General features: G+C 39.1%; 1 protein-coding gene across 1 annotated transcript in view; it reads left to right on the top strand.

Annotated features, from left to right (window-relative positions):
* The window catches only part of TSPAN5 (tetraspanin 5), a gene marked incomplete at its 3' end in the record, with an annotated part of 82,321 nt that overhangs the window by 627 nt on the left and 58,991 nt on the right, over positions 1 to 22,703 (top strand). The gene's annotated exons all lie outside the window — the stretch shown is intronic.

The following is a 22,703-nucleotide window of genomic DNA, read 5'->3' on the forward strand; positions in this document are numbered from 1 at the left end:
TTGGGCGCGAGGCCGGCGCTTGGGGATTTGAATGGGGTTTTCACGGGGCGCGAGGCCGGGGTAGCCCTTCCCCGGGCAAGTTGGGGTGCTGCGTTCCTGCACCTCCGGAGGCTGCCGATTCCTTTTCCCTTCCGGCCCTCCTAATTGCTTTTGTTTTAGGTGTGAAGGGGGTTTCTTGCCTTTTTTTGTTTGTTTTTGGTTTTTCCCCCCCTTTTTTCCTCCTCCCTCCTTTCCCCCTCGTCTGCTTTGTGATGGGAGAGGAAGACGCTAGACACCCAGGCCTGGAGAACGAATTGATCTGCATGTTTTCGCGCTGATATGCCTGTTAAATAAAAAATAGTTTAAAAAAAATCACAGCTCAAGTTCTCTGAACAGTGCTGTTTAAGGCAGTGATTACACAATGACGGGGTTGTGTATGGCAGGGGTTTATTGTGATTAGCTATTACCACGTAGTAGTAGTAGCAATAATAGGATGGAGGAGGGAGGAAACAGTATTCCCACCCATGCCTAAAATGCAAGCCCATGGGAGGCTTGGTTGGGAATTTGCAGGGATTCTTGGCTGTGCTGCTTGATCTCACAGTGTCTTGTTGAACCATTCTAGCACTGGCTATAGAGTAGGCAGAACTGTATGGTGAAATGTAACCTGCATATAATAGTATTTCTAGCATCTTCTCAATGTGTTGGATTTGAAAGAGAAGCAGCTGGTTTTGGATGTGCATGCCAAATTTTGTAACCACAGGGGGAGGGGGTGAGCATTCTCACGTGCACATAAATGATAAGGTGTTATCACTGCACAGAATGTTGAAGTTGGGTGAAGGCTCTTACACGTACAATCCCCCTGTTTTCATGAGAGATTCCATTTAACAATGAGAAACATGCACAAACCCAGGTGGAGCGAATGTGTTTTTGGGGGGCTCTGGAGGCAAGTTGAGTCCATATTTGGTATAGTGGCTTCTTTGGACTAGAAAGGTGAACTGGGGAAAAAAAATCACCTTGAAGTTTTATGGATAAAGGTGGGGAAGACTAGAGGAGAGAAACTCAACTAATACTGAGCTTGTGATCATCACCTTTGTGACGATAGAGGAGGGTGGTTACATGGTGAGCAGGTATTCATAGGTAACCTCATGTCTGTGTTCCTGGAAAGTAAAGATACCTGAAAAGGATGTTTTAGAAGGATGGGAGTTTTGATTAATTACATTTTTATACTGAAATACCTTTCCTTAATCAAGAAAGTAAGCTGCTAGAGTGAAGTTGACTGTGTCTTTATGTCAATGTATACTTGGCCCAAGACTGACCTGAGATGAGCGGTTGCAAGCTTTGTAGTATTCTGACCCTATGGTAGGTGTTTTTATTGTACTACTTGCTCAGTTTTTGGTGGTTGAGTTTGCCACGGTTCTTTTCACTTGTTTGTTTTTTCATTTTGCTTCCCCTGTGCATGTGTTGCAAGGAACAGAGTAGTGTGAGGAACACTTGTGTACACTGTCCTTGGACTAAAAGAGGCAGGTTATGGTGAAATATACATAAATGTGTTATCTTGCTCCTTCAGGCACTGTCAGTCTATAAAAAGCTATATACCCTGTAATTTCCTTCATCTTATTCTCTGGAGGTTAACATGCGGATGGTGCAAGTGGGGAAACGGTATCTTTTAGGTATTTTTGTGGCTAGTCATTTTCTTATTCCCGTGTTGTTGAGGCAGATGCAGCCTAGCTTTTGCATGGTGTGGTAGGTGTTCCTCTGTTGTAACTGAATGGATAAAAGGCTATCTCGCTAGGCCATGTCGTTTTATACTGCTGGAATGCTAATCTGAAGACCTGGGTGTATGTACCACTGCCATTTGCTTGATGTGTGGCCCTTGCTTACAGATTTCCCTTTTTGCAAAATGCTGATCATCTCATTTGTGTCCTTGGATAAAATTCTTGAAATTCGACAGAGACAAAACACTTTATAAGAGTTCAGTAATTTCTTCAGAATATTGTAATCTCTTTATGAGGAAACCTGCATTTATTACCATGTCTCTCATGATTTGGAGTGAAAACATAGGCAGTTACTCTTGTAGAATACATTTTAATACTGTTTTTACTGAATTAATAGCAAACCCTTCAATAGTCTATGATGAAACTGGGCCAGAAAAGCTGTAAATGAAAATTGCTTGCTTGTTTGGCTGTTCATGGAGAGTGATACTAAAAAATAGCCACTAATGTAGTCATTGTAAATAGATTGAAATGATGAAGAGATCATCATATTAACCCCATGACACTCTCCAGGGACCTTGCAAACATATGTAGAACACCTTTGTTAAAACTTCTACCTGAGCATTATTATATAGTGGTTTTAACAAAAACTTTTAACATTTAAATGTAAACAAATGGGAAAATACTCTGTATTCTGCATCATAAAACAATAGACTAAAAATAAAGACAAGTGAATTGGAAGAGTAATGGTTTTGACAAGAAAATTGTCAGTGCCTTGAACAGAGAAATATTATAGATCTGCTGAAATTATGTGGGGAATGATTGTACATGCTACTTAAACTGGAGATATTACAAAAAATCAGAGGCTTTATATGCCACACAATATGGGCAAAATAAAGTTTCAGACTTTTTTGTCAATTTTTTGGTTTTGTGCTGGCCTCTTATTTTTTTCCTTAAAAAACACAAGTAAATTATTAGAATAATGAGTATGGGAAAGTTGCACTCTAATGCTGCATATGTAATTGTAACTAAAGGGGACAGTATGCTTTTTAGGAGATGGTTCTCAGTCTTACACCACACCAGATAGACGTGAACATGTTAACTGCGTTTCATACCGTTGTAGAAGACAGTATTATCTGTTGGATCTATGCATAATTAACTTGCAAGCTTAATTTTTATTTTGAAATAGAGTATTAAAGTTGGTAAATATGCTGGAAGTGTTTGTTTAGAAAAACGTATTTTATGAGATCACAATGTTCTCGTGGAAGAGGAAAGCTCATTTGGCACTCATCAAAGATGTAGGAACTGAGACCAAATAGGCACAGCTACATCTGAATCAAAAGTTAAAACTCAGTATTATGCCTCCCTTCCCCTTGCTCAGCTGCCATTCTTCTGCTGGTTGTTCATTAGGGCACACACCTGGGCTTGAACTGGATTAGTGTAATGCCTGTATGAAAGCACCACATTATGTTTATTACCTTTCTAGGCTGGTGGAATAGACAGTGCTTTTTTGTGAGCCTTTAAGTCTTTGTCTAGGTAAACCATAACGTAATCTGATATAAATGAGAGCTGCAGCCATAATGTAAGGTAATGGAAAACATTTTTCTGTAGTTAAAGCAAACAAACAATGCCTCCTGCCTGCCTCTCCCCTTAGACTTCCAGGTAGAATGATGTCCAAGGTACAATGAAAAAAATATACAAGTAGGCCACCCTGGTTCCCAAAAGGCAAGAACCATTTCCCCTTCTTTCCCCTTCTACTTTTGCAAGACAGTTTTAAGCTGATTTTTAGTTCCAAGAACTGTTGTAAATTGTTCTTTGTGCTTTGTTATACTTGATGGAAACTGTGGAGATATACTATTGTTTAACTCTGAATTTCAATCCACACTTGATTCCACTGACCCTAGCCTAGTCGGAAAGATGTACAGAAAGCATTGATACCTCAGACGGAGACCTTTGCTTTATTTGATGTTTCACTGTAAGTTGTGAGATATGCTGCGATTATGATACATCAGCATATTACAAGCCATAATTTGTGTTTTAATTTGCTTGGCATCTGCTGATTTTAATGGCAGCCATATGGGAGTCTATATAGTCTTCTGAATTACAGGAAGATAGTGGAAATAAAACTGATATAAGGTTATATTAAGTGTGTTATGGGAAAAGTGTTGGAAAAGTGCACTGACCTTTAAGGGACAGCAAATAGACTGTTTATTAAATTTTCTGCGTTGTTGAGAGTTTGTTTTCAAAGGGACAGAAGATAATTTTCTGATGTCAGCTAGTTTTCAGATGGAGGAAAGTTTTTTGTTATGGAATTTTCCCTTGCCAGAGTGGTTAAAAAAACCCAAAGAAATCAATGTGAAGCTTGTTCCCTGCAATTTTCAAATGCATTATCTAGCATTTGGTTGTTAAAAAATTGCATTGGGAAGATGCCCTTGCAGTGGAAGTAGAAGCATTCTGTTCATTCTTCCCCTGCTTTTATGATCAAATGTGTTTTTTTTAATTTAATTTCTTATTGGCACAGATAACTTGGAGAGTTGTCACATTTCACAAGTGATCTTGCCAGAAACAGAACAATGGCAAGAACAGAACTTGTCTTGGGAAAATACACAACTGTTTTGTAACAGTGCAAGGTGGTGATATACATATTGATGAAGTAGATGCATTGCTGTGAGCTTGGGATTCCTGAATTCCTCTGTGTTTCTTTCAGCAGATGTACCTCAGTCTTTTAAATGCATATAAAAATATAGTAACTCTGCTGGCTCCAGGGGACTTGCTTCAGATTTGTAGAGATCATTCTTGGAATAAAAATTTTCCTTGCCCTGCCTTCCCTTGTAACTTTGTGGCTGATTGGATCACTGGTTATACAAAAAGAAATAGATGAGGAACATGGATGAAGCTGTTTCCTTTCTCCTAAGTATTTATTTTGCCAAAACTAGGTGTTTGTAAATATGTTATTGTTTTAAGCTATTTGATGTTTCTGGTTTATAAAAAATTGAAGAAGCACAAGGGCACAAGAACTGGAAAAAAAAATTGTGATTGTGTGACTTCTCATGTTTGATGTTAATGTACTTCAAGTGAATTTTATTGGAACTGTCAAGTGCAGCTTACATACTTTTCTTCTGTGTTAGAGATGAATTTAGTAAATGTATACCAGTCTCCCACCTTGATTTGATTGTCATAGTAAGTTTTACCTGGTGGCACATCTATCTCAAAGTATAAAGAGTTAATTTTGAATCTTTAGTATCCCAATCAGAGAAAAACTGATGCATGTGAGTGGCACCCAGGGTACAGGCAGCCCCAGCAGAATACTCCTGCAGGTGAAACATTTTATAAATATTTGGATGTGTGAAAACAAGTTGTTATTGGTCCTAGTCCCATCCCCCTTGTTGCATGTTGATAATGCTTTCTTAGTAAAGGCACCAGATCTGTGTTCTGTAGCATTGACTTTGAAAGTACACATGCTACTTTAATTCAGTAAGATAGTTTTTTCATTATAAACATTGGTGTATTTATTATGTATGTACATAGTCAAATACCGTGTATGATGTCTTAGGCGCACAGGGAAAGCAAGCATGAGCTTGCTGAGGAAGAAAGGCTTTTTTTCCAAACAGGAACCCAGAAAACATGTTTTTGGAAAAAAGAAAAAAAAAACTTACATCAGGTAGTGCAATAGATGTAGGGTAATTTTCAAATGGAAAATGTGGGGGAGAAGGTTGTTTGGTTTGTGTGGTGTTTTTTTGGGGTTTTTTTTTGTTTGTTTGTTTCTTTGTGTGTGGGCAGTAGAAAGGAGAAAAATGTAAGTAACTTCCCTGTCCTCTCCAATGGACAGGAGTTTGAAAGTGCATATGTAACCTGTTTTTGAAGAACACTCTCTAAGACCTGGTTCTATAGATTACATTAATTCTGACGTACTTCTTGGGAAACTTTAAATTATTCTTTATTCCTTTAACTCTGTAAGACACACCAGCTAATGAGTAGTAGAGGATAAGAAACTTGGGCTTACAGTTGGTGAAACAACACTACCTTTTCTTTTGAGCCCCATTCCTACAGATAGACTTCTTGAAAAGAAAAGAAGACTTCCGTTGCATTATGAACTGGTTTTGGCACCAGGCATACTACAAGTTCTACATTTGGAACAGGAAGCTGATGTGTTGTTAAATGCTCAGTCTAGGTACTTCAGCAGTTTATACTCCATTAACCAAGGACAGTAACCTGTGAAGATTTGGTGTGAGCATTTAGAATATAATGTTTTGCTTCCAGTTAAAACTGGAGGTGAGAGAGAATATTTTTGACCCAAAGAAATCTCCTGACCTAATTCTGCCAGTTAGGGAATTCCAATCTTAAACTATAGTACTGTGGGATAGAATCAGCCTTCATACTTTGCTTTGCCTGAAATATGCAGCATGTTTCTCAAACGCACGGCTAGTTGCCTGTCAACAGGACTGTAATTGTTTTATTGATGTAGGCAAGAGCAAGGAGCTGAACAGCTCATGAAGCAACCCCGCTCTGTTAGTGATGACCCAGAAGTCACTGTCAGCATTAACCATTAAAGTACCTTCCAGTATGGTAATTTTTGTAATTCTTCTAAATACCTGACTTTTTCATTATCTAGCATTTCATAGTGACTTTGTACTCTTGTACCAGTTTCCATCTTTTTTCCCATTAAAAATTAGCAAATATTGTTGCAATGCAATAAAGAAAGAATTGAAACAAAAAAAAGCTTATCTATTTTTACCAATGTAATGAACTGCATGCCACTACAGTTTTACAGTGCAAAATCCAGGAAAACATAGATTATTCTTTACTGGTTTGAGGCCTAATTTGTTTCTTTTCCATTGTACTATTGTGCGAGTTTGGAAAACATCCCATTTTTGTGATTGTGCTGCTGCTTCTCCTGCCAAAAAAGTCCTCCCTCGTGGATCACAGTGGATATAGATTTCCACTGATTTCAGCAGGACTTTTTACAGGTATAAGGGTTGGTATGGGTGGATGTCACTGTTGGCACGCTGCTCTCTGTAGCTGCTTCTGTAATGTAGACAAAGATCTAGAGCAGTCCCGCCTTCCCCTTACACTGGCATTTAAAAATGTCTCTAACACACTGAGGCTTGCAGTCAGGGGTGCTTGATTTGGTATCAAACTCTGACTCAGTGTGATCTCATATAACCTCCAGATGGCCTGACTTGTGGAGATGCTAAAAACAGTCAGATCTTACTCCTTTAGCTGTATAAATGCTACAAATGGCAAATGGCAGCAGCGATGTTTCTTTATTTTAACACACATCAATCTCCATGTCAGATTCTTCAGCTAATGTTTCAACTTTCCAGTTGCTTTCCTCCGGACAGCATTTAGAATAAGTATTTCAACACACACAGAGGATCTTATGAATGAACTGTCAATTTCCCACAGAACTGGGAAAAATCAATATGCCTCTTTCAGGCTTTGAAAATCCCTGTGCTCCTAGTGAAGGCTCCATTACATCAAATAATATTGAAAATCATTTCAAGCAAAGTTCCTGATGTGTGGTGATGGAAGATTTATTTTTTTTGTCCTTTTTGCAACAGGGCAAATATATATTATGAAAACAGTTTGTATACCTATTCCGTACCTGTTGCCATCTGGTTTTCTCAACAGCAAAACTTCATATGGAAAACTCAGGTTGTAGGAACTTCTGCCTAAATACGTTCTCTTTGTCCTCAATAGGCAAGTAAAATTACTTCTAAAAGTGTTTGGTTCTTCTTTGTACTATTGTATTCCAAGAAAGAATTAAAAGGAGACTAGATGCCTTTAAATATATGAAATATTTTGGGTTCATAGTCGCTTTTGTTTTGTTTTCCTGAATATAGTGTTAATGAGTTAAAACCTGAGTGTAGCTTGCTGGAGCTATGACAGTAGACCCTGTTACAGGGTAATGAGTATGATATAAATGAGACTGTAAGGATGCTTGCAATAATTCAGCCTACTGGGTGTTTCCTAGCATTAGCAGCTTACATTTAATGAGAGTCCAGCTTAATTTACTTTGATTTAGGGGCAAATCTTTTGTGACATGGGACATTATTTTATGCCAGGACTTACTTTCTCTCTGTCAAGAGGGCAGACTCCTTCAGTTGAGCTTTGGTGCCCCAAGCAAAGATGCAACAGCAGTGTGTGTGGGGTGTCACCTCTAGCAGATCCACCTGGTACCTGTCATTTTGTTAGAGCCTGCATCACAGGTTCTCCCTGTTGGACACCTTTTGCTTTCTGTACCCATGTGCAGGGCGTATATTTACCTTTCTGTGGCTAGGTTCTCTGTGCTTCCCATTCACTGAATTACATGTCATATGTTTTCCAACCAGCTGTGATTAAAAAGAGCTTGAAGGGGGTTCCCTTTATGTGCTGTAAATGGCTTATATATAAAAGCAGAGGCACTGAGGAAAAAAAGTTCACTGGTGATGTATGGCAAAGGTTTTGTTCATGCCATGCTTCAATTAACTGTGTCACCTTGTGGAAGAACTTTTTCTTAAGATTGTCTTTGCAATGCCAGGTGGCAGGTTTCTAGCAGGTTTCAGGCTAGAAAACAGAATTTGGAAAAGGTAACAATTCGAAACATTGGGTGTACCAGCTAATGAGGAAGAGAGTCGGCAAATATCCTGGGCTGCTCTCGGCTGGGAGTATACCAGGGTGTTCTACTGCGCACAAAGCAAGGGTTTCAGATTTTTTTAATTTTATTTTTTGCCACTGAAATGTAAAACCAGAAAGATTCCCTTTTCCATGTGGATAAAAGATAGTATTTCGTAGAACTTGTCTTCCTGACTGCCAGTTTATGTGGGTATATGTCTAAAGGCATATGTTAATTCAGTCACTCCAATAATAAAATATGCAATTAAAATAATTAAAAAAGAAGAGGAAAAAATTTTAAAATTAGAAGCTCTATTTTGCAAGGAGTTATGTAATTCATTTCTAGATGAAAATTCGGCCATATGACTTATGTGAAGGCTATAAAAATATGTATATAAAATATGTACATTTTCAGTTAATAACTAAGCTCTAGTTTTTAGTCAATATTGCTTGATATCACAAACATCCTCTTGTTTCTTTCTTTTTCTGTGGACATCCAGGGGGATGTGTAGTCTTACTGCTTTCCTAATAGCCTGACTCAATCTTTTTCGTTTCCAAATGACTGGGAGGACCTGTTTCTGCGGTAGGGCCACTTCCTGCCTTGGTTATGGCAGTGGTTTCATGACTGGTTTTGGTGTGCTGCCTTGCAAATTCTGGTGTCAAAATGAGAGCAGGGGACTGCAAATGGCTGAGGCTGGCACAAGGCTGCAGAACCAAATGTGTTAGTGCAGCTTCTGGTAACTGACTGCTATCAGACCACTGATCTGGCTGAGAACTCTTCTCATCTGGGTTACTTTCTATTGACTTGCTGTCTGGCTGCAAGAATGAAGTGTGGGAAGATGGTAGGACTGTCTCCTCCTTTGCCTGTATAGATCAACTTAAAGTGATTGTACAAGAATGGCCTGTTTCAACTCTAGGTAAAATGGTTTCAGACTGTGGTGCACATAGAGGCATCAGACATGATGCTGTGTTAATAGTTAGCTCAGTCCGGTGAGGACTATTACGTAGACATATGTGCTGCATGGGATGCGCCTCCAGTGCACTTTGATCTCTATTTTAGTTAGATTTGTTGTTGTTACTTGTTTTCTCCTAATTGCTCAGTGATGTTGGAGAAAGAGTGATGCTAGTCTACCAAGTTTATTGTAATGTGAACTTAATTTGAACTTAAGTGGATGGCTCCATCATCTACCTCTCGGGTTTCTTTTCCTTCCCATGAATGTTATTCCAAACACCGTGCTACTCCCTGTAGTTAGGTACTTCACAGAGTGGCCTACTGGAAGGGGTAGCAAATGAGAGTTCGTCATGATTATCCATTCCCAAGTAGTATTCTTTTTGATGGCTTTGTTGCAAACAAAAGGTTAGTATGCATTTAATGTTGGAAATACATTTACATATATTACATATATGCATACATAGTTATATATAGATATGTATATAGAATACTGCTGTATTAAAAAAAAAATATTCCAGACTTACTAGAGCAGAAGTTCATTGACTTATGTGCCTAAAAGCAGGACTTGAAGGAACTGGAAACCCATCTAACTCCTGTCACATGCAAAGAAGGCCTTTTTGTATTGGTCTTCCTCTGGCTGTATTCTACTGTTCTGCTGCTGGGAGCTCTGGCATGGTCACCAGTAGTGTTCCCACTTCAGCTACGTGGGGCTGTGTGGTTTAAAAGCATTGCTTTCTTTTACATATAACCAGTCTCCTTCCTGTTACAAGATGTCGTGTTATTTTGAAGATAGGCAAAACCACTGCCTAGGTAGTTTAAAGGTTTGTGGTGGCATCTGAATCAATGTTTTATTCTGCAGGGCCTTTTCCACGCAAGTAACTAGTGTGTTTGACTGAGGAACACAAGCCAATTACATTTTTTACATGGTTTACATTTTTGCTGGCCTCTGCTCTTCTTCATTTTTTTCCTAAACCACTCTCATACCTGTGGGAGAGGAAGTAGATCCTGAACAGATGCAGTTAATAGCTTTGCATATTAAAGACAACCAATACCAATCTTGATGCGACTGATACCTGCTACAGTGGCAAGAACCCTTCAGTGAATGAGTTGTGGCTCCCATCTGGCCATTTTTGTTTTCTGTTGAAGGCACTCTCCTATGCCCCATAGATTCATGACCCTGTCAGATGTTCTGCAGAGCTGCTAACCTCTGACAGAGGAAAAGGACAGCTGTGGGCAACAGTAGCTTTTGCCTTCATCTTTCCCCATCCGAGAACTTTGTGCATGGGTCGTATTTCCATCAAACTCAATATTATCCAGTATTTCATATATTATTTTAAATGCCATGTGTAATAAATTACAGCGATGATATCCTCAACTCCACTGTTACTTGTGGTTTTCTTGTCAATAGCAGCTGATCACTGCCTGGATAAATTACCATGCCTCTTGTAAATACCCGATTCTTGTTGGTTTTGCCCTCCTTTCAGTTTGTGCTCTATGCCAGCTTGCAGAGGCTGTTGTCTCTGCTCCATTCTCCACGGTAGCCCTTTTTGTGTCTCGCTATGTGTCTGTGCCTGTTCTTACTTCTGTCACCTGGACTTGAAAGCTCAGCTGTGTTTTGTGCTCTTAGCCCATAGGAGCCCCTGCATGGTCACTGCCATGCTCTGAGAGGGCTTTCTACAGGGGCAGTTTGCTGGCTCTGTTACTGGAGTCCAGCCACCAGTCTACAGGAAGGAGACTGGCTTTTTTCAGCGTCATGTGCAAGCAATTCCTTTTGAAACAGCAAGCCTCAGTGTTGGTGCAAGACCTCTCAAATAACACCAGCAGAGATAATCCTCCTTTAGTTGATGTGTTAAACTATAAGGGTGGTGAATATCAAAGCTGTATGTACAACTCCGGCTCTGATGTAAAGAATTTAACATTTTAGCTTCATAAACAATTGCTGCAGGACTGAGCCATGTAGAATGGGGTGAGGTAGAATGGATGGGGCTATGGTAGAGACTGGTATGGTGAGCAAAGATTTGAAGGATGTGCTGCATCTCCCGTTTGAACCACACGGAAGGCTTGTCCTTGAAGCGCAATGACTCAGGGATGTTACTTGAGGCTGGAGTGCACGACTGCAATCAAGAGAGGCTGGTGGTTGTTGCCGCTGCTATGCAAATTAGAAGCATACTGTAGAGTCCTAAGTATTTTAATTTGAGAGTTGGTGGGACTCCTTTTTTGTATCTTTAGAGACCTATCAGAACTTCAGTGAGTACTGCTGTTTGCTTAAATCTCCTTAGTGTAATAGTCAGATTTTCTTTTACTCTAAAACTTTGTTCCAGTCTGCCACTGTAATGTGTCTTTGAAGTGACTGCAGATGACATTTATAGAGCAAGGTAGAACAATTTTGGTGTAACTATCTTGTCAAAATTGTTCGTGTAAGCAGGATTAGACTCCCTGACTTGAGGAGCTTGAAGGCTTTTGTAAGTTGGAAGGATGGACTTCGTCTGCATTGTGGGGTGGAATTGGACTTCTGTATAAGGTGAAGAGAAGTGTAATTTTTCAAAGAGCGAGCAGGAGTGGAATACACCGCTTGTTCATAAAGCAGAAGGTATTTAACTTTGAGAATATAATCTTCTAAAAGTGAGAAGGTAGTCATATTTTGTCTGAATAAAACCTGCCTTGTTTTCTATTCTGTCTCCACGTTGCCATGTGGGTAGATATTTTTCTGCAGTTATTGTTACCAAAGTGCCACTTTGGGAGCTCTCTTGTCATTATTTCACTCTGTTTTGTTAATAGAACTTTAGTTTAAAAACTCTCTAGCTTGAAAAAAAACAAACACAAAAAGGCAAACCAAACCAAACATGTACATAAAGACATTTCAGAATTCACAGAAAACAAACTGTGAATCAATTAAGTGCCTTCCCTCTCCCTCATCCACTTCCTGATGTAGTATTAATTTTGAATGAGCCCCCTGCATAGCTTGCCTTCATCCACTTAGGGTATAGAGCACAAAAGGCTTTCAGCACTATAAATGCTTGGGACTTTGTTAGAGGCCTTTGCGTAAGAGCAACTCCTGTTGACTTCAGTGGGAATCACTTGCTGGCAGCTGCATAATTGGTTTTCAAGCAATGTTGTCTTTAAAAAAAAAAAAAAAAGGCAGGGGGAGCCCAAAGAGATCCCCCAAACAAAACACTGAAAAGACTTTCAAAAGAGCTAGAGCAATTACTTCAGTTGCCTAAGTAGCTGAGCTGACAAAAAGGGTGATACACTAGTCTGACCAAAAAAACTCTGCCAAAGAACAGCAGAGACTATCAGGCAGTGTTTGTGCTAGTTTGTGTCTTAGAGTATGCATCCTCTCTGACCATTTTGATCCTTTAAATGAAAACTTCCCCTCAACAATAGGAGCTATATGAGAATAATATTTCTGGGACTGAGAGAATTTAGCTGTTGAAGCATATGGAGTTCATCCACAGCAGACAACTGTGACTGTTCTCTCTAGTTGTAGAGTAGTGGTGTGCTTGTATGAAATAGTTTTACCTGTGCTGAAATAATCACCTAAGGCTTCTGCAGGCTATGTGCCTTCCTACCAGTCTGGGCAGCAAGCTGGTCACCACTGTCATTTTTTATAACTAGCGATGCATAGTACTGTATTGAGTACTGAGTCATGCTTTTGCTGGGCATATTTGTAATAGCAGCAACTTAATGATGAGTCTGTGTCCAATGGAGCTTCTAATGCTCATCTGTTAAGTACCACTACTTATGTGGTCTACCATTAGCCACATAAGAAATCACCACATTTTATTAATGGCTTCTGAACTTTAACAACATCTTAGGCTAAAGATAATGGCTTCTGCATGAAATATGTTCCATTACTGCTAATGGTGTCTTATCGAGTAAGCTAGTGTGGCAGATAAAAGAATTTCTGTAAACAAAGCATAAAAAAGCTATGTATATAAATCAAGCCTGAAAATCAGTTTATAGCTGAATGGAAACTGAACATCTTGGACTAGTTCTGTTTATGCTTTGGTGATTGATAGAGAAAAGGTAGAAACAGTCTTGTCTAAATGCAGAACTTGATGAATATTGCATTTATTTTCTACTGTTGGATTGTTTCAGCAGTTTGTGGTAACGCAGTATGAGTAGATATAGTCTGTGCTTATATCAGTGGTTTAAATACTGTTAAAAGTAAACAACAAACCCCATCTTTTCTTTTGCATTTAAGGCAGGCTTTAAAGAAATGTAAAACTGATTCTTATTGATGGCTTAAAAACAAAAAAAAGGCAAGATTAACATTCCCTGCTTTTAGCTTCATCATACCACCAAGGGAGATGAAGAACTTCCTTGAGCTATTGCACTGAATCCCTAATCTGCTAGGTTGTCACGTACCTTCAAATGCAACATTAACCTACAGAGCCAAAAAGTGCTCCAAGGTTTTGGAGGAGAGATGTGCTGAGCTTTGCCTTTTGACTAGATTCAGTGCAAGGGAGTTCCCTAAGGGAAAGAATCCTGCTCTTTTTTTCTCCAGTGTGTGAAGAAACAATACATCAATGCACCTACAACTCAATTAAACAAGTTGAAAATAAATTTTTCATGGTAAGGAATTGAAAAAATATTTCTTTGAAGATTGTGTAGTCTCTATTTCTGTTAACTTTGTGTCTTGACAACTTTTAAATACCTAGAACACTTTTTATGTTAATGGGCCATGTTCTGTACAGTGTGAATGATAGGATAAAAAGGCATCTTCTAAAATATTATTTAATTTCTGGCTGGGGTCCCATGCAATTCAAAGGTAGTTTGGAGGTTTGATGGTTTTGTCTACGAGGATGTTTCAAGATGGTATCTTTGCCAGCAAAACTAGCTTAAAACAGTTTGTATGCCAGTGTGCAGCGTAAGATATGGCTTCATAAAAAAACTGAGGGACTGATGAAGAGTGACGTGGGAGGAAAATGACTCCACTCGGGTGAGGATGTGACCAGGGGAACTCTGTAGACCTTTTGCTACTGAAACACCAAACTGGTTTAACTGCTTTGACTTAAAACTGTGTGGTTTTTTTGTGTGAGTGCTATCCATGTCAAACACCAACGCTGCAATTAATATTTGACATAATTAGTCATGTCTGTGGACAGATCAAATCTGAAAAAACCCCACTGTAGACTGAACAATGTATTGTCCCTTGGAAATATTTCATTTTAATTAGCTCTTAAGTCTGTGGATGTGTTGTCATTTCCCTATTGTTTTCAAGGCCTGATACCTTTGATCAACCCCAGGCTAAGTTAGGAAAGCCTTAGTAGGGAAAGGTATGATGAAATCTGCAGATCTACAGTTACTACAGAAGTTACGGAAACTAAACCATTAATACAGATAAAGATGTTTGGTATGATCCAGTATGAGTTTGCCTGGAATGGTTTTACTACTGTGCTTTACTGAAGGGTGGTAAAGGTGTGCTCTCTTCTTTCTCCTTTGAGCTTTGGGGTGAATGTGTGTCTAACAAAAATTCTTAACTGCAATAATGCCAGCAGTTTGGACTTCATGGTCTCTGTAAACTGTTACGAAGTGTTAAAATGAGTTCTCAGTGTTCAGAATGAGAATAGGGTGAGGTTTATGAAACTGTTTGTGAAATGTTCATAACAAACTATAATAGTTGGTAAAGAAACTGGGAGCAAAAGGAGTAACACTAAGTTTCAAAGTGAGTATTGGAAGCAATTTTGTGAGCTTTATTAAAAGTGGTTCTGAAATTTTCAAGAAATTATGTTACTTTAATAAGAACATATAGAAGAATTAAAACATTTAAATTCACATATAGTTACACTCAAATCAATGTTTTGCCTTTAATAAGGGGTATTTGGCATTTAAAATGGAGAATTCTTGCATTTGGATTCAATGCAAGAATGAAAACTTGCACAGGACTGGAGAGAAAGTTGGTCTGAAGCTTTTATGGGTGATGTGTTGTGAGATGTTCTAGTCAAGCTCCCCTTCTTCTCTCCCTCACATCTAACATTACCTTTGAGTTGAAGCATTTCCTGATAGAGAAATGAACTAAAATAAGGAGGCACTGTCAAGGCAGTCCTCAAAGAACCTTTTCAAAAATGCAACAAGGAGAACATACCAGTGATAATCCTGGACCAGACAAAAGGTCGGTTTATGGTAAATAGCCTAAGAACAGTGGCCAGTGGTAGACAGCTTGGCAAAAGTGTAAGAACAAGGCAGGTAGATAGTGATAATTCTTAGGGAATATACTCTGAATCCTCAGCCTTTCAGAGCCAGAATTAGGATCTTTGTACTTAATATACCCAGATGGATTTTTCTTTGTGAATTTGATTGGTTGGTCCTTGAATCTCTTAACTTTCTGAAGTACATGACATCCAGTTGTTAGTTGTATCTTTTACCTATTAATTTTGGCTTACTTTTGGGAGAGATGGAGTTCCTACAGACACGTAATGAAGCATTCTACAGCTTGGAGTCAATTAACTTTCATGTTCATCTGTTTAGCTTCTGTGAAACCACAATGAATATCCTGCATCTAAAGAATGTAGTTTGAAACACCTTTTGTCGGCTCCCCACCATACCCTGCGCCTGACTTTTCCTCACAATACTATTAGGGAAGATACCTTCCTTTTGAGTAGTTCAGATGGTTGAATTACAAACGTTGGAGGCGTGTAAAGTCAAAGAAGTGTATGAGTCCAAGGCAACTACCGCTGGATGTCACAGACAAAAAAGCTTGCTGCTAGGAAGAGGAGCTGTAAGTTTCCAGATGGTGACCTAGTTGGATCTTTACACAGCTCTTCCAGCTATAATGAATTAACCATTTTCAGCCCAGGCCATGTTTGACAGCAAGGTATGTAGCTGGCAGTTTTTATGTAGGATTGCAATTGCCTGCACTTTTGTCCTTTTTTTATCTTCTCTTTCCCTTACCTCCCAAAAGGAAGAAATGAGCAAGCCTACACCCCCAAATCTTATATTTAATTCTGCCATTGGCTGCAGTGGATCCTTATTCAGTAATAAAAGAGTCTGAGGGGTGAGAATTCTGTGATGGGCAGGTGAATCTGAAGGGTGTTCTCAGGCAGGCACCAGACTCTTCCTTCCTTTGGTTACTGTTTTGGGAGACTCTAGTAGTTAGCTTTAACATAAAAGCTCAAATGTAGCACTTCCATATTTTGGAAGGTAATGTGGAAAGTTCCTTACTTGTCTGGGTCCTGAGAAGGTCCATAAGTAAATCTGTGGCATCTGGGGAATGCTGCCTAAGCTATCTCTGAAGCAGAGACCAACGTTGTGCAAAGAGTATGATCTTGAGTGGACAGATAATACAGTGGACTCATCAATTCTGTATAAGCATGACAGCCCTAAGTCCCTAAGGTTGTATTGTATCCCAAGCAAATTCTTTAATCAAGGCAAATTTATAGATGTCATCTTGCATTATACCACAGCATTTGGCATCTGATAAATAAAATATGAGACCTTTCTTGTTTACTTGCATAATAGTCATGGGAAGAGAGGAAGAACATAAGTAACAGGGATGACTACTAATATTTACTGGCTGCAAAGAAGACAAGAGATAGGCAAGATAGCAACATAACCTGATGGTATGATTCTACTCAAAAAATATCAGATCCTGTAAAGCTAGCTCACTGTGCAGAGGCAGAAAATACAGTTCAGATTTAAGCTAGTTTACTATGCTTGGGGGTGGAAAAAACCTTACAGAGTTCTAAGATTTTGTTTTATTCAGAAACAATAAACAAGTGCTTCTGAATGCCTTTGTAAACCCTTGTTCCCAGGGTCCAGGTCCATGATCTGATCCCACTGGGAACTGGATTTCCAGGTAAACAACTTCTTAGTCTAAATTCCTGTTGCTGTAGGAAATCCTCGAAAAACCCTCTAAAAAAACTATAGGCCTGAGAAAACAATTTGGTAGCTGTTCAGCCTGAAATCTGTTTTATTTGCTGCACAGGGATCTATTTTAGAAATACTTCAATGAAAACTTGGACAATGGAACAAAAGACTTTAAGGCTTAGCATTTAAATATGTTATTTTGTTTGGTTGATAGTTTTGGTTTTCCTAAGTTTTTGTGTGTGTGGTTTTGTGGGTTTTCTTGGTTTTGTTTTTTGATTTTTAGTTTGTTTTTATATATTTGTGAAGTAATTGGATTAATTAATGTTTTCTTGGCAGCAGCAAAGAGTTGTTCCCTCTCTGCTCCACCCTCTTTGGTGCTTGCTGTATAACTGTGTTCTGTATTGTGCCCTGATCTTCGATATCGTAGCTTCTACTGAATGACAAATAAACCCATCCTGCAAACTGGATTTAGTGTTTTGGACTAGATATAATCCCAAAGGTGTAATTGCTCGAAAATGTGGTTCCTACTAGCATTAATAAAATCCAGTGTGAGCAGTCTATGTTAGGATGTTTATTTTTTTTATATATACAGGTACGTTTGTGTGTGTGTATATGTATATATTTTTTTTCCTAGTTCTGTTTTTCCAGTTCTGCTCCATACCAATACTGCTGTGGCACGTTGAAGAGTACAGCTTTTGCTCTTGCCAGCCAGAATCTGTTTTTGCAGTGAGGGATCCCTGCTGGGGAAATCTTTTCCTATCTTTCTTCTCTCCCCAGGGTAGCAGGCATAAGGACTGCCCTCCTGTCTGCTCTGCTGACAGCCATGCGTTCTCTGCTCTCACAGCAGCAGCTGCTGCTCCTCAGCCCAACTGAGAAAGCATAAATTAAAATACAAAGGTCTCCTGTGGCCACTCTTGACTGACACTGCAATGGCAGATCAGACCTTCCTACATCATCTTCACTTGACTTTCTTCTTTTTCTCAAGAATTTCCTCTGCATTTGTATCAGTCACAGCCTTTTACCACTGGGCTGAATTGGAGCAGCAATCCAGTCACTCCAAATGTTTTATGTACTTGAGTGACTGGAGCAGTTTGTGGAGAAAAGAATTAGCAACGTGCATCTCATCAGAAGCTCAAGGCTTTTTCTTTTTTATACTGCCTGGAGAAGAGGGACTATTTTTGTGCTTTTTGTGGATGCTGAAGATACAGGGCTAATTCCTGTTCTCATCTCTCCATGAAGGCAGGCAGAGTGTTAGAAACAGCAGAATGATTGTGTTGCCATTTTGTGTGTGTGACTGAGGGCATAGCAGTGATGGGAGTGTTTTCTCTGATGGGGTTTTTATTTTCTTGAAGTCTGGTTGTCTTACAGTTTTCATATACGAGATCTTTAACTCCTAGAGGGTGGAGAGGGAGCTGCTTGGTGGTGGGATGGGTTGCCACAAAATTGTCTATGTAGATTTTCTGATGCAACTGTGTATGTGTTTTTTTTTGGGGGGGGGGGAAAGGGGTGTGTGTTCTGTTTTTACCCTGTGTACATAGGGATATGTATGTTCTACCTCTGACATAGCAGATGTTCTCTATTATTATTATTATTGATCTTTTTATCAAATAAACTATGCTCTCCTCTTGTCTGCTTTTTCCTGCTCTAGGCCCCGCAGGCTGGTTTGGTTTATACTGGGCACCAGCATTTGGCTTATGCCAATGGTGTTGAATGTTCTTCTGAAAGGGTGACTACTCATGTTTTTCCTAGTCCTCTTATCTGTCTTATCTATTTCAGCCAGAGCCTGAATTTCAACATCTTTGTGCAAAAAAGTTAAACCAACTAATATTTTGAGTGTTGGTTTCTTTTTTTTTAATGCTCCTTGAAATTTCTTTTTTTGTCCCCATGGAATGGAAAAATCCATGTTAAACTTGCATCCCCTTGTGTTGTGACTCTTCTCAGGATGGATTTCTCTTCAGGGCACTGTAAGAATTGGAAGGCAGGCCTAAGGAAAAGCATTTCAGTAGAGGGTTCATCTTTAGTCCCTGAAAATCATGTAAGACATGAGAAACTGTTTCTTTGTATTTCCACTTATGTACTTGTCAGCTGGTCATCAATGCAGGGTTAGCCTGGTCCTTTACTCATCTGATCCACTGCTCTGTAGATTATGGATATGGAGGTTCTCCATGATTTGTGCAATAACTCAAGGGTTTCTCTTTAATCTACATATGTTTTGCCTTCAAATGCAAGCCTCCACAGCAGTGCAACCGTCTTCCTGATTTAATCAGATTGCCTCTTGGAAAATACGTTAAAAACCATAATTTGAGTGGAAATGTATTGATACCTCTGTGAATTTCACACTCTCTTTTAATTTTCAGGAGAGCATGTTAAACCATGAAGACTTTCCATTTGTTTCATTTTCTTTCTTCAGAAGTGAAGTCTTTTCAAGTTGAGTGGACTGCCCCCACACCTCCTTCTGGCATGTAATTGTGAGCCTTAAGTTCTGGCTGGGCCATTTGGGGAATTTAATGAAAGTATTGGTCTGATTATCTGCATCTTCTGGGTGGTTTCTGGATGGAACAGTCTTGATAACTTTATTTCCAGAGCTCCTTCTTTAATGGAACTAAGTGTGGCCATCAAATAATTTTTTTGTAAAGAGTTATTTAGGCCTTACCTGGACAAGGATAGACTTCAAGCACTTAGTCTTACCTGAAATCAGTGGCACTGCCTTTGTGCACTGTGGAAAAAGGGTCCTAATTTGCAAAGGCTTAGTTTAGAGGAAAGAGAATCTGATAGAACTTTCAAAAGTAGTATAAGCTGTGGCCATCATCAAAAGTAGCTTCAGACTGATCGAGGATGATAAGAATTTCTCATTGCTAATACAGCACACTGAAGTCCATGTTGAATGTTAATCAGAGGTTTCTAAATGATGTAAGTGCTCTTTGAAAACTTGCCCTGTTTTTAAATTTTTCCTTAGAAGTACCATAGTAATTAACGAAATTGTATAAGCATATAGTAATGTTTGGAAATAATTATGGGAGCAACCATAGAATTGCTGTTATGTCTACCAATTGGACTTAACAAGAACAAATGCCATTCCTACCTTTTGTAATCAGATTTATTTTAATGTCTTTGAATGAAATATCTCTGGAATCAACTGCTGAGTGCTTTAACTGCTTCCTTGCTGCTTAATGAAACAGTGGCCTTGCCAAACTGCCTGCTAATGGGACAGCTGCTTCTTGGGGCTTGGTTTTTTTCCTCCCTGTATGTTGGGTATCTGGAACATCTTCAGTAATGCCTAATGCAGATGCATGCAGTAATGAGATGCCAGAGGAACAGGGTTAATGTCCCCATATCTTTAATCACAGTTTTCATGTGTGGTGCTTAAAATGGCAGACAGACAGGATCAAAAGATCCCCTTCTTTAAACTTGACACTTAGGTGAACATTCTTCAAGACCAGTGGGAAAAATGTTCCTTAGCCCCTTGTCCCAGGTGAACTGTCCTACTAATTAAAAAAAAAAAAAGCCCACCCTGAAAAAGAAGTTCTTTCACAGTACCTTCTTTAGCCTTTAACTTTTAATTAATGAATTATAGCAGGTTTCACTTACTATGGTAATTGGAAATTTATATTCAATAACCATTGGTCAGAATAGAATTATCCTGCTGTTAGGTGAGGAGAACTATAATGGGACTGGTGACTCCTTGCCCACAGGAAGAGTGGGAGGAGTCACTAAAGGGATCTGAACAGTGTTCAGGATCAAGTTGTTACTGTGTTTCTTTGTCTAATTCCCCAAATCTGGAAGCAATGAACAAATGCCAGTGGTAATTCAAGTAAATCTCCTGAATTAATACATAGGCTATCTCGTTTTGTCATACTTAATAATAGTCTGCATTGTAAAAACCTAAAAACAATACATTGATAGAAAGAATCCAGGGTGTGGCGAGATACGAATCCTCAGCAACCATTTTTGGGTAAATTTAATTGCAGGAGTTGTACCATTCCTGTCAGCTGATGGTGCTCACTTCTTTTTTTAGTTCTGAAATTATATCATCCTTGAGTGTGTTTTTGTGTACCACTGTTGCTTGACTTTCTTGTGGGTTCAGAAGATCGACTTTTGCATAAAGCTCCTCCCTGTCCTTCCCTGGCTGATTAAGTAACATTTCCTCTGAACTTTTGGCATACCTTTATGTTTGTGTTATCCTTTAAAGGTGAAGAAGAGGACTGAGCAACATATCTGCATCCTCTTCCTATTTAATACCATAATTAACAAAATAGACATGAAGAGTTCATGAGGGCACCTTTGATGTTCGTGCTAGTTTCTTCTGCAGGCTGGAAATGGGAATGGTACCTGAAGTATTTGGTAGACTGTGATTGCCTACTGTCACACTGTGAGTTGCAAAGACTGCAGAAGCAATATAAATAGCACTGATGTGGTGGTTTTTTTTTTTCTTTCAGGCACTACTTTTTTCGTTCTAAGTTATGACCAGCGCACTTCGTTATAGCTCCCTGTCTAATATGAGCTGAAGAGACTCTTTTAGCAGTAGCTCAATGTCAGAGGGGGAGTGCATATCTAGAGTGTAGAATTAATTATTTTGTGAACTGATACTGGTATGATTCAGCTGACAGTTTTTAAGCTTGCTTCTGTGGCCATTTCACAACATAAGATGCTTTGTTCATTTAATACTGTGCTAGGTGATTGCCATGCTTTCAAACAGGCTGATCATGAGATTTTTGAGTTTTGTGATGCTTAGTTTGGGGTGACTGCACTAGCCTATGCTTCCTGTGGGTACTAGTGCAGGTGCTGTAATATAAATAACTGTGCTTCTCCTTCTGACCAAGTGTATTCTTGAAATCTCATCCTGAGTGTAATAATGAAGAGCAAGTTACTAACAATATTGTTATGCTTGTGCAGGTTGGATTTCTTCTCTGAAATAAGAATTCCCTGGAAGCCAATGGGAATTGGGGGCGTATTGGGGGGCTTCTTAGGAAAGGATGGGTCATGCAACTGTTGGGGTTTTGGGGGGTGGGTGTGTGTCTGGCTGTTGGTTTGGTGTGTTTCGTGTGTGTGTGTTTTTTGGGGTTTTTTTTTTTGTTTTTTTTCCCCCCCCCCCCGAGAGTGACCTGCTCACCTTTCCCTGGACCCTGTCCATTTTTTCATGTGAGCTTGGGAAACAACTGCTGATATATTACCTTCAGGACATAGAGAAGTATTGTTCAAAAGGGTAGTTTGCTCTGTTCTGTTTCCTCTACTTCCTACTGCAGTGAGGCTTGGCCTGGTCTATGTGTTAAGAAGTCAAATACTCTAAGACTGGAGCTCTCTTATGGGCTATAGACAAGCACAGTGGAAACTTGCCGAGAATTTGGTAAGACTTTGGACTGGAATAATAGGCTTTGGTTTGGTGCTACTTGCTGTTGGCAATGCTTTGCTCAGAATTTGGTAAGCTGTGCAGATAGCTGGCTAGTTAGAATACACTTGCATTAAAAAATATATATTTTTTTTTTTGCATTAAAACAACATATATTTTCATGCTCTAAGTAAAGCCGTTCCTTGCTGATCTTGCATTTGTTCCTGAAAAGCAGTATACTTCAGAGGTGCCTGTGGAAAAATAAAATTTAGTTTTGAGCAGTTACTGAAAAACTAATCTGTACTCCAGAATATAATGACTTGTGGATTCT

The sequence above is a fragment of the Phaethon aethereus genome, assembly GCF_964289735.1.
Source record: "Phaethon aethereus genome assembly, chromosome: 4".
In the NCBI taxonomy this organism is placed as follows: domain Eukaryota; kingdom Metazoa; phylum Chordata; class Aves; order Phaethontiformes; family Phaethontidae; genus Phaethon; species Phaethon aethereus.